We start from the raw sequence: 13782 nt of genomic DNA, 5'->3' as shown, positions 1-13782 counted from the left end.
AAGTAACACAGACAAGGCAGAAATCTGTCCCTTCAGGGAACTTGCAGATAATCCTTTTTCCAATCCTTCTTGAAGGAAGGATAGAATCCTAGGAATCTTAACCTTGTCCCAAGGGAATCCTTTAGATTCACACCAACAGATATATTTTTTCCAAATTTTGTGGTAAATCTTTCTAGTTACAGGCTTTCTGGCCTGAACAAGAGTATCGATAACAGAATCTGAGAACCCTCGCTTCGATAAGATCAAGCGTTCAATCTCCAAGCAGTCAGCTGGAGTGAAACCAGATTCGGATGTTCGAACGGACCCTGAACAAGAAGGTCTCGTCTCAAAGGTAGCTTCCAAGGAGGAGCCGATGACATATTCACCAGATCTGCATACCAAGTCCTGCGTGGCCACGCAGGAGCTATCAAGATCACCGACGCCCTCTCCTGATTGATCCTGGCTACCAGCCTGGGGATGAGAGGAAACGGCGGGAACACATAAGCTAGTTTGAAGGTCCAAGGTGCTACTAGTGCATCCACTAGAGCCGCCTTGGGATCCCTGGATCTGGACCCGTAGCAAGGAACTTTGAAGTTCTGACGAGAGGCCATCATATCCATGTCTGGAATGCCCCACAGCTGAGTGACTTGGGCAAAGATTTCCGGATGGAGTTCCCACTCCCCCGGATGCAATGTCTGACGACTCAGAAAATCCGCTTCCCAATTTTCCACTCCTGGGATGTGGATAGCAGACAGGTGGCAGGAGTGAGACTCCGCCCATAGAATGATTTTGGTCACTTCTTCCATCGCCAGGGAACTCCTTGTTCCCCCCTGATGGTTGATGTACGCAACAGTTGTCATGTTGTCTGATTGAAACCGTATGAACTTGGCCCTCGCTAGCTGAGGCCAAGCCTTGAGAGCATTGAATATCGCTCTCAGTTCCAGAATATTTATCGGTAGAAGAGATTCTTCCCGAGACCAAAGACCCTGAGCTTTCAGGGATCCCCAGACCGCGCCCCAGCCCATCAGACTGGCGTCGGTCGTGACAATGACCCACTCTGGTCTGCGGAATGTCATCCCTCGTGACAGGTTGTCCAGGGACAGCCACCAACGGAGTGAGTCTCTGGTCTTCTGATTTACTTGTATCTTCGGAGACAAGTCTGTAAAGTCCCCATTCCACTGACTGAGCATGCACAGTTGTAATGGTCTTATATGAATGCGTGCAAAAGGAACTATGTCCATTGCCGCTACCATCAACCCGATCACTTCCATGCACTGAGCTATGGAAGGAAGAGGAACGGAATGAAGTATCCGACAAGAGTCTAGAAGTTTTGTTTTTCTGGCCTCTGTCAGAAAAATCCTCATTTCTAAGGAGTCTATTATTGTTCCCAAGAAGGGAACCCTTGTTGACGGAGATAGCGAACTCTTTTCCACGTTCACTTTCCATCCGTGAGATCTGAGAAAGGCCAGGACAATGTCCGTGTGAGCCTTTGCTTGAGGAAGGGACGACGCTTGAATCAGAATGTCGTCCGAGTAAGGTACTACAGCAATGCCCCTTGGTCTTAGCACAGCTAGAAGGGACCCTAGTACCTTTGTGAAAATCCTTGGAGCAGTGGCTAATCCGAAAGGAAGCGCCACGAACTGGTAAAGTTTGTCCAGGAATGCGAACCTCAGGAACCGATGATGTTCCTTGTGGATAGGAATATGTAGATACGCATCCTTTAAATCCACCGTGGTCATGAATTGACCTTCCTGGATGGAAGGAAGAATAGTTCGAATGGTTTCCATCTTGAACGATGGAACCTTGAGAAACTTGTTTAAGATCTTGAGATCTAAGATTGGTCTGAACGTTCCCTCTTTTTTGGGAACTATAAAAAGATTGGAGTAGAACCCCATCCCTTGTTCTCTTAATGGAACGGGATGAATCACTCCCATTTTTAACAGGTCTTCTACACAATGTAAGAATGCCTGTCTTTTTATGTGGTCTGAAGACAACTGAGACCTGTGGAACCTCCCCCTTGGGGGAAGTCCCTTGAATTCCAGAAGATAACCTTGGGAGACTATTTCTAGCGCCCAAGGATCCAGAACATCTCTTGCCCAAGCCTGAGCGAAGAGAGAGAGTCTGCCCCCCACCAGATCCGGTCCCGGATCGGGGGCCAACATTTCATGCTGTCTTGGTAGCAGTGGCAGGTTTCTTGGCCTGCTTTCCCTTGTTCCAGCCTTGCATTGGTCTCCAAGCTGGCTTGGCTTGAGAAGTATTACCCTCTTGCTTAGAGGACGTAGCACCTTGGGCTGGTCCGTTTCTACGAAAGGGACGAAAATTAGGTTTATTTTTTGCCTTGAAAGGCCGATCCTGAGGAAGGGCGTGGCCCTTACCCCCAGTGATATCCGAGATAATCTCTTTCAAGTCAGGGCCAAACAGCGTTTTCCCCTTGAAAGGAATGTTAAGTAGCTTGTTCTTGGAAGACGCATCAGCCGACCAAGATTTCAACCAAAGCGCTCTGCGCGCCACAATAGCAAACCCAGAATTCTTAGCCGCTAACCTAGCCAATTGCAAAGTGGCGTCTAGGGTGAAAGAATTAGCCAATTTGAGAGCATTGATTCTGTCCATAATCTCCTCATAAGGAGGAGAATCACTGTCGACCGCCTTTATCAGCTCATCGAACCAGAAACATGCGGCTGTAGCGACAGGGACAATGCATGAAATTGGTTGTAGAAGGTAACCCTGCTGAACAAACATCTTTTTAAGCAAACCTTCTAATTTTTTATCCATAGGATCTTTGAAAGCACAACTATCCTCTATGGGTATAGTGGTGCGTTTGTTTAAAGTGGAAACCGCTCCCTCGACCTTGGGGACTGACTGCCATAAGTCCTTTCTGGGGTCGACCATAGGAAACAATTTTTTAAATATGGGGGGAGGGACGAAAGGAATACCGGGCCTTTCCCATTCTTTATTAACAATGTCCGCCACCCGCTTGGGTATAGGAAAAGCTTCTGGGAGCCCCGGCACCTCTAGGAACTTGTCCATTTTACATAGTTTCTCTGGGATGACCAACTTGTCACAATCATCCAGAGTGGATAATACCTCCTTAAGCAGAATGCGGAGATGTTCCAACTTAAATTTAAATGCAATCACATCAGGTTCAGCTAGTTGAGAAATGTTCCCTGAATCAGTAATTTCTCCCTCAGACAAAACCTCCCTGGCCCCATCAGACTGAGTTAGAGGCCCTTCAGAAATATTAATATCAGCGTCGTCATGCTCTTCAGTATCTAAAACAGAGCAGTCGCGCTTACGCTGATAAGTGTTCATTTTGGCTAAAATGTTTTTGACAGAATTATCCATTACAGCCGTTAATTGTTGCATAGTAAGGAGTATTGGCGCGCTAGATGTACTAGGGGCCTCCTGAGTGGGCAAGACTCGTGTAGACGAAGGAGGGAATGATGCAGTACCATGCTTACTCCCCTCACTTGAGGAATCATCTTGGGCATCATTGTCATTGTCACATAAATCACATTTATTTAAATGAATAGGAATTCTGGCTTCCCCACATTCAGAACACAGTCTATCTGGTAGTTCAGACATGTTAAACAGGCATAAACTTGATAACAAAGTACAAAAAACGTTTTAAAATAAAACCGTTACTGTCACTTTAAATTTTAAACTGAACACACTTTTTTACTGCAAATGCGAAAAAACATGAAGGAATTGTTCAAAATTCACCAAATTTTCACCACAGTGTCTTAAAGCCTTAAAAGTATTGCACACCAAATTTGGAAGCTTTAACCCTTAAAATAACGGAACCGGAGCCGTTTTGAACTTTAACCCCTTTACAGTCCCTGGTATCTGCTTTGCTGAGACCCAACCAAGCCCCAAGGGGAATACGATACCAAATGACGCCTTCAGAAAGTCTTTTCTAAGTATCAGAGCTCCTCTCACATGCGACTGCATGCCATGCCTCTCAAAAACAAGTGCGCAACACCGGCGCGAAAATGAGGCTCTGCCTATGCTTTGGGAAAGCCCCTAAAGAATAAGGTGTCTAAAACAGTGCCTGCCGATATTATTATATCAAAATACCCAGATAAAATGATTCCTCAAGGCTAAATATGTGTTAATAATCAATCGATTTAGCCCAAAAAAAGTCTACAGTCTTAATAAGCCCTTTTTGAAGCCCTTATTTACAATCGTAATAAACATGGCTTACCGGATCCCAGAGGGAAAATGACAGCTTCCAGCATTACATCGTCTTGTTAGAATGTGTCATACCTCAAGCAGCAAGAGACTGCTCACTGTTCCCCCAACTGAAGTTAATTGCTCTCAACAGTCCTGTGTGGAACAGCCATGGATTTTAGTGACGGTTGCTAAAATCATTTTCCTCATACAAACAGAAATCTTCATCTCTTTTCTGTTTCTGAGTAAATAGTACATACCAGCACTATTTCAAAATAACAAACTCTTGATTGAATAATAAAAACTACAGTTAAACACTAAAAAACTCTAAGCCATCTCCGTGGAGATGTTGCCTGTACAACGGCAAAGAGAATGACTGGGGTAGGCGGAGCCTAGGAGGGATCATGTGACCAGCTTTGCTGGGCTCTTTGCCATTTCCTGTTGGGGAAGAGAATATCCCACAAGTAAGGATGACGCCGTGGACCGGACACACCTATGTTGGAGAAATCTTATTTCCTGTGACACTCTAAGCTATGGTTGGGCACTTTATTTATAAAGTTCTAAATATATGTATTCAAACATTTATTTGCCTTGACTCAGAATGTTCAACTTTCCTTATTTTTCAGACAGTCAGTTTCATATTTGGGATAAATGCATTTGTTTCAATCATTTTTTCTTACCTTAAAAAATTTGACTTTTTCCCTGTGGGCTGTTAGGCTCGCGGGGGCAGAAAATGCTTCATTTTATTGCGTCATTCTTGGCGCGGACTTTTTTGGCGCAAAATTTTTTTTTCTGTTTCCGGCGTCATACGTGTCGCCGGAAGTTGCGTCATTTTTTGACGTTTTTTTGCGTCAAAAATGTCGGCGTTCCGGATGTGGCGTCATTTTTGGCGCCAAAAGCATTTAGGCGCCAAATAATGTGGGCGTCTTTTTTGGCGCTAAAAAATATGGGCGTCATTTTTGTCTCCACATTATTTAAGTCTCATTATTTATTGCTTCTGGTTGCTAGAAGCTTGTTCACTGGCATTTTTTTCCCATTCCTGAAACTGTCATTTAAGGAATTTGATCAATTTTGCTTTATATGTTGTTTTTTTCTTTTACATATTGCAAGATGTTCCACGTTGCAACTGAGTCAGAAGATACTTCAGAAAAATCACTGCACAGTGCTGGAGCTACCAAGCTAAGTGTATCTGCTATAAACTTTTGGTATCTGTTTCTCCAGCTGTTATTTGTATTGCATGTCATGTCAAACTTATTAATGCAGATAAAATTTCCTTTAGTACTGTTACATTACCTGTTGCTGTTCCGTCAACATCTAATTTTCAGAGTGTTCCTGATAACATAAGAGATTTTATTTTTTAAATCCATTAAGAAGGCTATGTCTGTTATTTCTCCTTCTAGTATACATAAAAGTCTTTTAAAACTTCTCTTTTTTCAGATGAATTTTTAAATGAACATCATCATTCTGATACTGATAATGGTTCTTCTGGTTCAGAGGTTTCTGTCTCAGAGGTTGATGCTGATAAATCTTTGTATTTGTTCAAGATGGAATTTATTCGTTCTTTACTTAAAGAAGTGTTATTTGCATTAGAAATAGAGGATTCTGGTCCTCTTGATACTAAATGTAAACGTTTAAATAAGGTTTTTAAATCTCCTGTAGTTATTCCAGAAGTGTTTTATCTCCCTGATGCTATTTCTGAAGTAATTTCCAGGGAATGGAATAATTTGGGTAATTTATTTACTCCTTCTAGACGTTTAAGCAAATGATATCCTGTGCCATCTGACAGATTAGAGTTTTTTGGGACAAAAATCCCTAAGGTTATGGGGCTGTCTCTACTCCTGCTAATGTACTACTATTCCTACGGCAGATAGTACTTAATTTAAGGATCCTTTAGATAGGAAAATTGAATCCTTTCTAAGAAAAGCTTCCTTATGTTCAGGTAATCTTCTTAGACCTGCTATATTTTTAGCGGATGTTGCTGCAGCTTCAACTTTTTGGTTAGAAGCTTTAGCGCAACAAGTAACAGATCATAATTTTATAGCATTATTATTATTCTATAACATGCTAATAATTTTATTGGTGATACCATCTTTTGATATCATTAGAGTTGATGTCAGGTATATGTCTCTAGCTATTTTAGCTAGAAAAGCTTTATGGATTAAACTTGGAATGCTGACATGTCTTCTAAGTCAACTTTGCTTTCCCTTTCTTTCCAGGGTAAATAATAATTTTCGTTCCTTTCCTCACAACAAGGAACAAAAGCCTGATCCTTCATCCTCAGGAGCGGTATCAGTTTGGAAACTATTTCCAGTTTGGAATATATCCAAGCCTTATAGAAACCTATAGCCAGCTCCTAAGTACCTATGAAGGTGCGGCCCTTATTTCAGCTCAGCTGGTATGGGGCAGATTACGTTTTCTTCAAAGAAATTTGGTTCAATTCCGTTCTTAATTTCTGGTTTCAGAAACATTTTTTCAGAAAGGTACAGAATTGGCTTCAAGTTAAGGCCTCCTGCTAAGAGATTCTTTTCTTTCCCGTGTCCCAGTTAACACAGCAAAGGCTCAGCATTTCTGAAATGTGTTTCAGATCTAGAGTTGGCTGGAGTATTTATGCCAGTTCCAGTTCTGGAACAGGGGCTGGGGTTTTATTTTATCTCTTCATTGTACCAAAGAAGGTCAATTCCTTCAGACCAGTTCCGGATCTATCATTATTGAATCGTTATGTTAGGATACCAACATTCAAGATGGTTACTGTAGGACTTTCCTGCCTTTTGTTTAGCAAGGGCATTATATGTCTACAATAGATTTACAGGATGTGTATCTGCATATTCCGATTCATCCAGATCACTTTTAGTGTCTGAGATTCTTTTTTTAGACAAGCATTACCAGTTTTGTGGCTCTACCGTTTGGCCTAGCCTCAGTTCCAAGAATTTTTTTCAAAGGTTCTCGGTGCCCTTCTTTCTGTAATCAGAGAATAGGGTTTTGGTATTTCCTTATTTGGACGATATCTTGGTACTTGCTCAGTCTTCTCATTTTCGAAGAATCTCATACGAATCGACTTGTGTTGTTTCTTCAAGTTCATGGTTGGAGGATCAATTTACCAATCAGTTCATTGATTCCTCAGACAAGGGTAACCTTTTTAGGTTTCTAGATAAATTCAGTGTCTATGACTCTGTCCTTGTCAGACAGGAGAAGTTTAACATTGATAGGACTGCCGCATCAGATGCGATCTCCTTTGCTCGTTTTCACATGCGTCCTCTTCTGCTCTGTATGCTGAACCAATGGTGCAGGGATTACTCAAAGATATCTCAATTAATATCTTTAAACCGATTTTTCGACACTCTCTGACATGGTGGACAGATCACCATCGTTTAGTTCAGGGGGCTTCTTTGTTCTTCCGACCTGGACTATAATCTCAACAGATGCAAGTCTTACAGGTTGGGGAGCTGTGTGGGGGTATCTGACGGCACAAGGGGTTTGGGAATCTCAGGAGGTGAGATTTCCGATCAATATTTTGGAACTCCGTGCAATTTTCAGAGCTCTTCAGTCTTGGCCTCTTCTGATGAGAGAGTTGTTCATTTGTTTTCAGATAGACAATGTCACAACTGTGGCATACATCAATCATCAAGGAGGGACTCACAGTCCTCTGGCTATGAAAGAAGTATCTCGAATTTTGGTTTGGGCGGAATCCAGCTCCTGTCTAATCTCTGCGGTTCATATCCCAGGTATGGACAATTGGAAAGCGGATTATCTCAGTCACCAAACGTTGCATCCGGGCGAATGGTCTCTTCACCCAGAGGTATTTCTTCAGATTGTTCAAATGTGGGAACTTCCAGAAATAGATCTGATGGCTTCTCATCTAAACAAGAAACTTCCCAGGTATCTGTCCAGATCCCGGGATCCTCAGGCGGAGGCAGTGGATGCATTATCTCTTCCTTGGAAGTATCATCCTGCCTATATCTTTCCGCCTCTAGTTCTTCTTCCAAGAGTAATCTCCAAGATTCTGAAGGAATGCTCGTTTGTTCTGCTGGTAGCTCCGGCATGGCCTCACAGGTTTTGGTATGCGGATCTTGTCCGGATGGCCTCTTGCCAACCGTGGACTCTTCCGTTAAGACCAGACCTTTTGTCTCAAGGTCCTTTTTTCCATCAGGATCTGAAATCCTTAAATTTAAAGGTATGGAGATTGAACGCTTGATTCTTGGTCAAAGAGGTTTCTCTGACTCTGTGATTAATACTATGTTACAGGCTCGTAAATCTGTATCCAGAGAGATATATTATAGAGTCTGGAAGACTTGTATTTCTTGGTGTCTTTTTCATCATTTTTTCTTGGCATTCTTTTAGAATACCGAGAATATTACAGTTTCTTCAGGATGGTTTAGATAAGGGTTTGTCCGCAAGTTCCTTGAAAGGTCAAATCTCTGCTCTTTCTGTTCTTTTTCACAGAAAGATTGCTATTCTTCCTGATATTCATTGTTTTGTACAAGCTTTGGTTCGTATAAAGCCTGTCATTAAGTCAATTTCTCCTCCTTGGAGTTTGAATTTGGTTCTGGGGGCTCTTCAAGCTCCTCCATTTGAACCTATGCATTCATTGGATATTAAATTACTTTCTTGGAAAGTTTTGTTCCTTTTGGCCATCTCTTCTGCCAGAAGAGTTTCTGAATTATCTGCTCTTTCTTGTGAGTCTCCTTTTCTGACTTTTCATCAGGATAAGGCGGTGTTGCGAACTTCTTTTGAATTTTTACCTAAGTTGTGAATTCCAACAACATTAGTAGAGACATTGTGGTTCCTTCATTATGTCCTAATCCTAAGAATTCTAAGGAGAAATCGTTGCATTCTTTGGATGTTATTAGAGCTTTGAAATATTATGTTGAAGCTACTAAGTCTTTCCAAAAGACTTCTAGTTTATTTGTTATCTTTTCCGGTTTTAGAAAGGCCAGAAAACTTCTGCCATTTCTTTGGCATCTTGGTTGAAATCTTTAATTCATCTTGCCTATGTTGAGTCGGGTAAGACTCCGCCTCATAGGATTACAGCTCATTCTACTAGGTCAGTTTCTACTTCCTGGGCGTTTAGGAATGAAGCTTCGGTTGATCAGATTTGCAAAGCGGCAACTTGGTCCTCTTTGCATACTTTTACCAAATTCTACCATTTTGTTGTATTTTCTTCTTCTGAAGCAGTTTTTGGTAGAAAAGTACTTCAGGCAGCGGTTTCAGTTTGAATCTTCTGCTTATGTTTTTCATTAAACTTTATTTTGGGTGTGGATTATTTTCAGCAGGAATTGGCTGTCTTTATTTTATCCCTCCCTCTCTAGTGACTCTTGTGTGGAAAGATCCACATCTTGGGTAGTCATTATCCCATACGTCACTAGCTCATGGACTCTTGCTAATTACATGAAAGAAAACATAATTTATGTAAGAACTTACCTGATAAATTCATTTCTTTCATATTAGCAAGAGTCCATGAGGCCCGCCCTTTTTTGTGGTGGTTATGATTTTTTTGTATAAAGCACAATTATTCCAATTCCTTATTTTATATGCTTTCGCACTTTTTTCTTATCACCCCACTTCTTGGCTATTCGTTAAACTGAATTGTGGGTGTGGCGAGGGGTGTATTTATAGGCATTTTAAGGTTTGGGAAACTTTGCCCCTCCTGGTAGGAATGTATATCCCATACGTCACTAGCTCATGGACTCTTGCTAATATGAAAGAAATGAATTTATCAGGTAAGTTCTTACATAAATTATGTTATTTTGGCATTTGAACCACTGAACTAAAACAGCTATTTATAAATAGATAGACAGACATGCAAATTTATTAATGTGCAATAATATATAATGCGTAATAGTGAAGTAATTTAGTTGATGAAATCTCATGACAGCTAAGAGGTTGGGAGGAGGGTACTGCAGAGGAAGAAGATTAATAGATATTTGTGGGACGTCTCACTATGGCTTTCAGCCCTGTAGATACATATAGCAGAACCTCTGAAATGAACAATGGTTACAGGGGCTAAAGAAGTAAAAAAGAGAAAACAGGAAATAAAACCTTTTTTTTTTCTTACTTTCTAAAACACATGTAAATTAAAAGGAACAGTCTACAACAGAAAAGATAGATAATCCCTTTATTACCGATTCCCCAGTTTTGCATAACCAACAGTTATATTAACCCCTTAATGACCGAGGACGTGCAGGGTACGTCCTCAAAAAAAATGCAGTTAACGCCTGAGGACGTACCCTGCAGGTCCTCGGTGTGGAAAGCAGCTGGAAGCGATCCTGCTCGCTTCCAGCTGCTTTCCGGTTATTGCAGTGATGCCTCGATATGGAGGCATCCTGCAATAACCTTACATGGCCATCCGATGCAGAGAGAGCCACTCTGTGGCCCTCTCTGCACCGGACATCGATGGCCGGTATTGTTGGTGGGTGGGAGCCGACTTGGGAGGCGGGTGGGCGGCCATCGGTGTGCCCTGTGACGTCAAGTGGGGCGGGACCGTTAGGGGCGCGCACGGGCGCGCGTGCGGGCACAAAGGGTGGCGGGCGGGCGCGTGCACGGGGCGGGAGCGGGTGGGAACTGCTACACTACGGAAAATATTTTTAGTAAAAAATGCCCAAATCTTGTTTGTGCAAAAGCACAAAAAAAGATCGTGGAGGGGTGGGGGGTTAGTTTTGTGTGGGGGGAAGCTACACTACAGAAAAGTTTAATAAAAATTAAAAAAAAAACATGGTTTCTTCTAAACTGGGTACTGGCAGACAGCTGCCAGTACCCAAGATAGCGCAGATTAAGTTAGAATGGGAGGGTTATAGAGCTGTTTGGGGGGGATCAGTGAGGTTGGGGGCTAAGGGGGGGATAGTACACAGCAGCATATGTAAATATGCTTTTTTTTTAAAAACACACAAAAAAACAAACAAATATAGCTTTTATTTTAGTACTGGCAGACTTTCTGCCAGTACTTAAGATGGCGGGGACAATTGTGGGGTGGGGGAGGGAAGAGAGCTGTTTGGGAGGGATCAGGGGGTCTGATGTTTCAGGTGGGAGGCTGAGCTCTACACAAAATGTGATATTAACCCTGCAAGCTCCCTACAAGCTACCTAATTAACCCCTTCACTGCTAGCCATAATACACGTGTGATGCGCAGCGGCATTTAGTGGCATTCTAATTACCAAAAAGCAACACCAAAGCCATATAAGTCTGCTATTTCTGAACAAAGGGGATCCCAGAGAAGAATTTACAACCATTTGTGCCATAATTGCACAAGCTGTTTGTAAATAATTTCAGTGAGAAACCTAAAGTTTGTGAAAAAATTTGTGAAAAAATGAACAATTTTTTTTATTTGATCGCATTTGGCGGTGAAATGGTGGCATGAAATATACCAAAATGGGTCTAGGCTAGATCAATACTTTGGGTTGTCTACTAAAACAAAATATATACATGTCAATGGATATTCAGAGATTCCTGAAAGATATCAGTGTTCTAATGTAACTAGCGCTAATTTTGAAAAAAAAAAATGGTTTGGAAATAGCAAAGTGCTACTTGTATTTATGGCCCTATAACTTGCAAAAAAAGCAAAGAACATGTAAATATTGGGTATTTCTAAACTCAGGACAAAATTTAGAAACTATTTAGCATAGGTGTTTATTGGTGGTTGTAGATATGTAACAAATTTTGGGGGTCAAAGTTAGAAAAAGTTTTTTGTTTTTTTTCAATTTTTCCTCATATTTTATAATTTTTTATATAGTAAATTATAAGATATGATGAAAATAATGGTATCTTTAGAAAGTCCATTTAATGGCGAGAAAAACGGTATATAATATGTGTGGGTAAGAGGAAAATTACAGCTAAACACAAACACCGCAAAAATGTAAAAATAGCCTTGGTCCCAAACGGACAGAAAATGGTGCTGTGGTCATTAAGGGGTTAATATACTTTTTACCTCTGTGATTGCCTTGTATCTAAGCATCTTCTGACAGCCCCCTGATCACATGACTATTTATTTATTATCTATTGACTTGCATTGTAGCCAATTAGTGCTGTGTTGTGCTTACTCTTAAATAACTCCATGGGCGTGAGCACAATGTTAATTATATGGCCCACATGAACTAAGTCTCCTGTTGTGAATGGCGAATAGAAAAAGCATGTGATAAGAGGCTGTCTGTAGTGGCTTAGAAACAGGCAGAAATGTAGAGGTTTAAATGTTATAAAGTATATTAATATAACAATGTTGGTTGTGCAAAGCTTGGGAATGGGTAGTAAAGGCATTAGCTATCTTTTTAAACAATAACAATTTTGGTGTTGACTGTCCCTTTAAACACACGTTCCTCTTATTCATTCTACGGCTAATGCGTTTATTCTTCCCTGTTTCATGCTAGCTTCACAGGGAACACTTGTAGCTCATCTAGTTCTTTTCAGGTAATAGAAATTTGAAGATATTGTAATGCTCTTTTTTGTGAACAGAATTATTTTATAGCAATGCTATTGAAATTATTATTTTTTTTCTAATTGAATGTTTCAGAGGTGTTCTGCCCTCAATGATTTCACATTCATGTGTATTTATTTTCATTAGTATTTATGAGGACAAATAAGTGTAACGATATCAATAGAAAATGTTTCCTCAGCTTAAAATAGTCCATTTTTTTCTATTAACTAGATTTTTCAAGCTGCTGTAGTACATAATGCCATTACCGGCCATTGGCAGCCTCATACAAATATGATCTCAAAGTTCTTGCTTTAAAGAGACAAGAAACCCAACATTTTTCTTTCATGAACAACTTTTCAATTTACTTCTATTATATAATTGCTTCATTCTCCTTGTATCCTTAGTTGAAAAGCAAAACCTGGGTTGGTTCAGAAGCAGCAAAGCATTACTGGGAGCTAGCTGCTGATGGGTGACTGCACTTATATGCCTCTTCATTGGTTCACCAGATGTGCCCAGTAGTGCATTTCTGATTCTGCATCAAAGGATTCCGAGAGAATGAAGCATATTTGATAAAAGAAGTAAATTACAAAGTTGTTTAAAATCACATACTCTATCTGAATTATCAACCCACAATTTTGGGTTTCATGTACCTTTAAGAATTATGGAAACAAAGCTAAGCAAGCGATACCAATAAATTTGTATTGTTAAAGTATGACACTGTATCTTTTCTGTGCAGGACACATTTTGATAACATAGCACAGCGAAATACTATTTCACTTAAAATAATGCAACCCTCCAGATTATGAATATAGACCATTAAAAAACTTTGGACTAACATAAAAATAAATCCTCCTTCAGTTCAGGTCTGTGATTTGGGGTTTTTGATAGATGTTAAAGCAACAGATCACCAAGTAAAGTTGCAGGTCAATTCAAGATCAAAAATGAATGTTAGAAAAGTATCAAAGCAATAGACTAGTAAAGTAACCTTGCACACACCAATTAGGATCTTTAAAAATGGAAAATCAAGCATGTTATTCAAATCAAATGCGATGCATTCTAGAAGAAAGATTATAATAATTTACTGTATATCTTTTCACTAGTTCCCAGCTGACATTTCTCAAGCTTAGATATGTAATACATCTAAGCTTGCTTGATCACCCAGTTGGGAAGATAATCATGGGTTGATCAGTCACCACTGTGGTATGTTATGTATCTATTCATTTGCAGCAGGGAAA

At 40.5% G+C, this 13782-nt stretch overlaps 1 protein-coding gene across 1 annotated transcript in view; it reads right to left on the bottom strand.

Moving 5' to 3' along the window:
• Positions 1-13782, bottom strand: part of EPB41L2 (erythrocyte membrane protein band 4.1 like 2) — a 469820-nt gene that overhangs the window by 94809 nt on the left and 361229 nt on the right.

The sequence above is a fragment of the Bombina bombina genome, chromosome 4 (assembly GCF_027579735.1).
Source record: "Bombina bombina isolate aBomBom1 chromosome 4, aBomBom1.pri, whole genome shotgun sequence".
NCBI lineage: Eukaryota > Metazoa > Chordata > Amphibia > Anura > Bombinatoridae > Bombina > Bombina bombina.
Note: the sequence above shows the minus strand (reverse complement) of the source record. Positions and strands in the feature narration are given on the sequence as shown.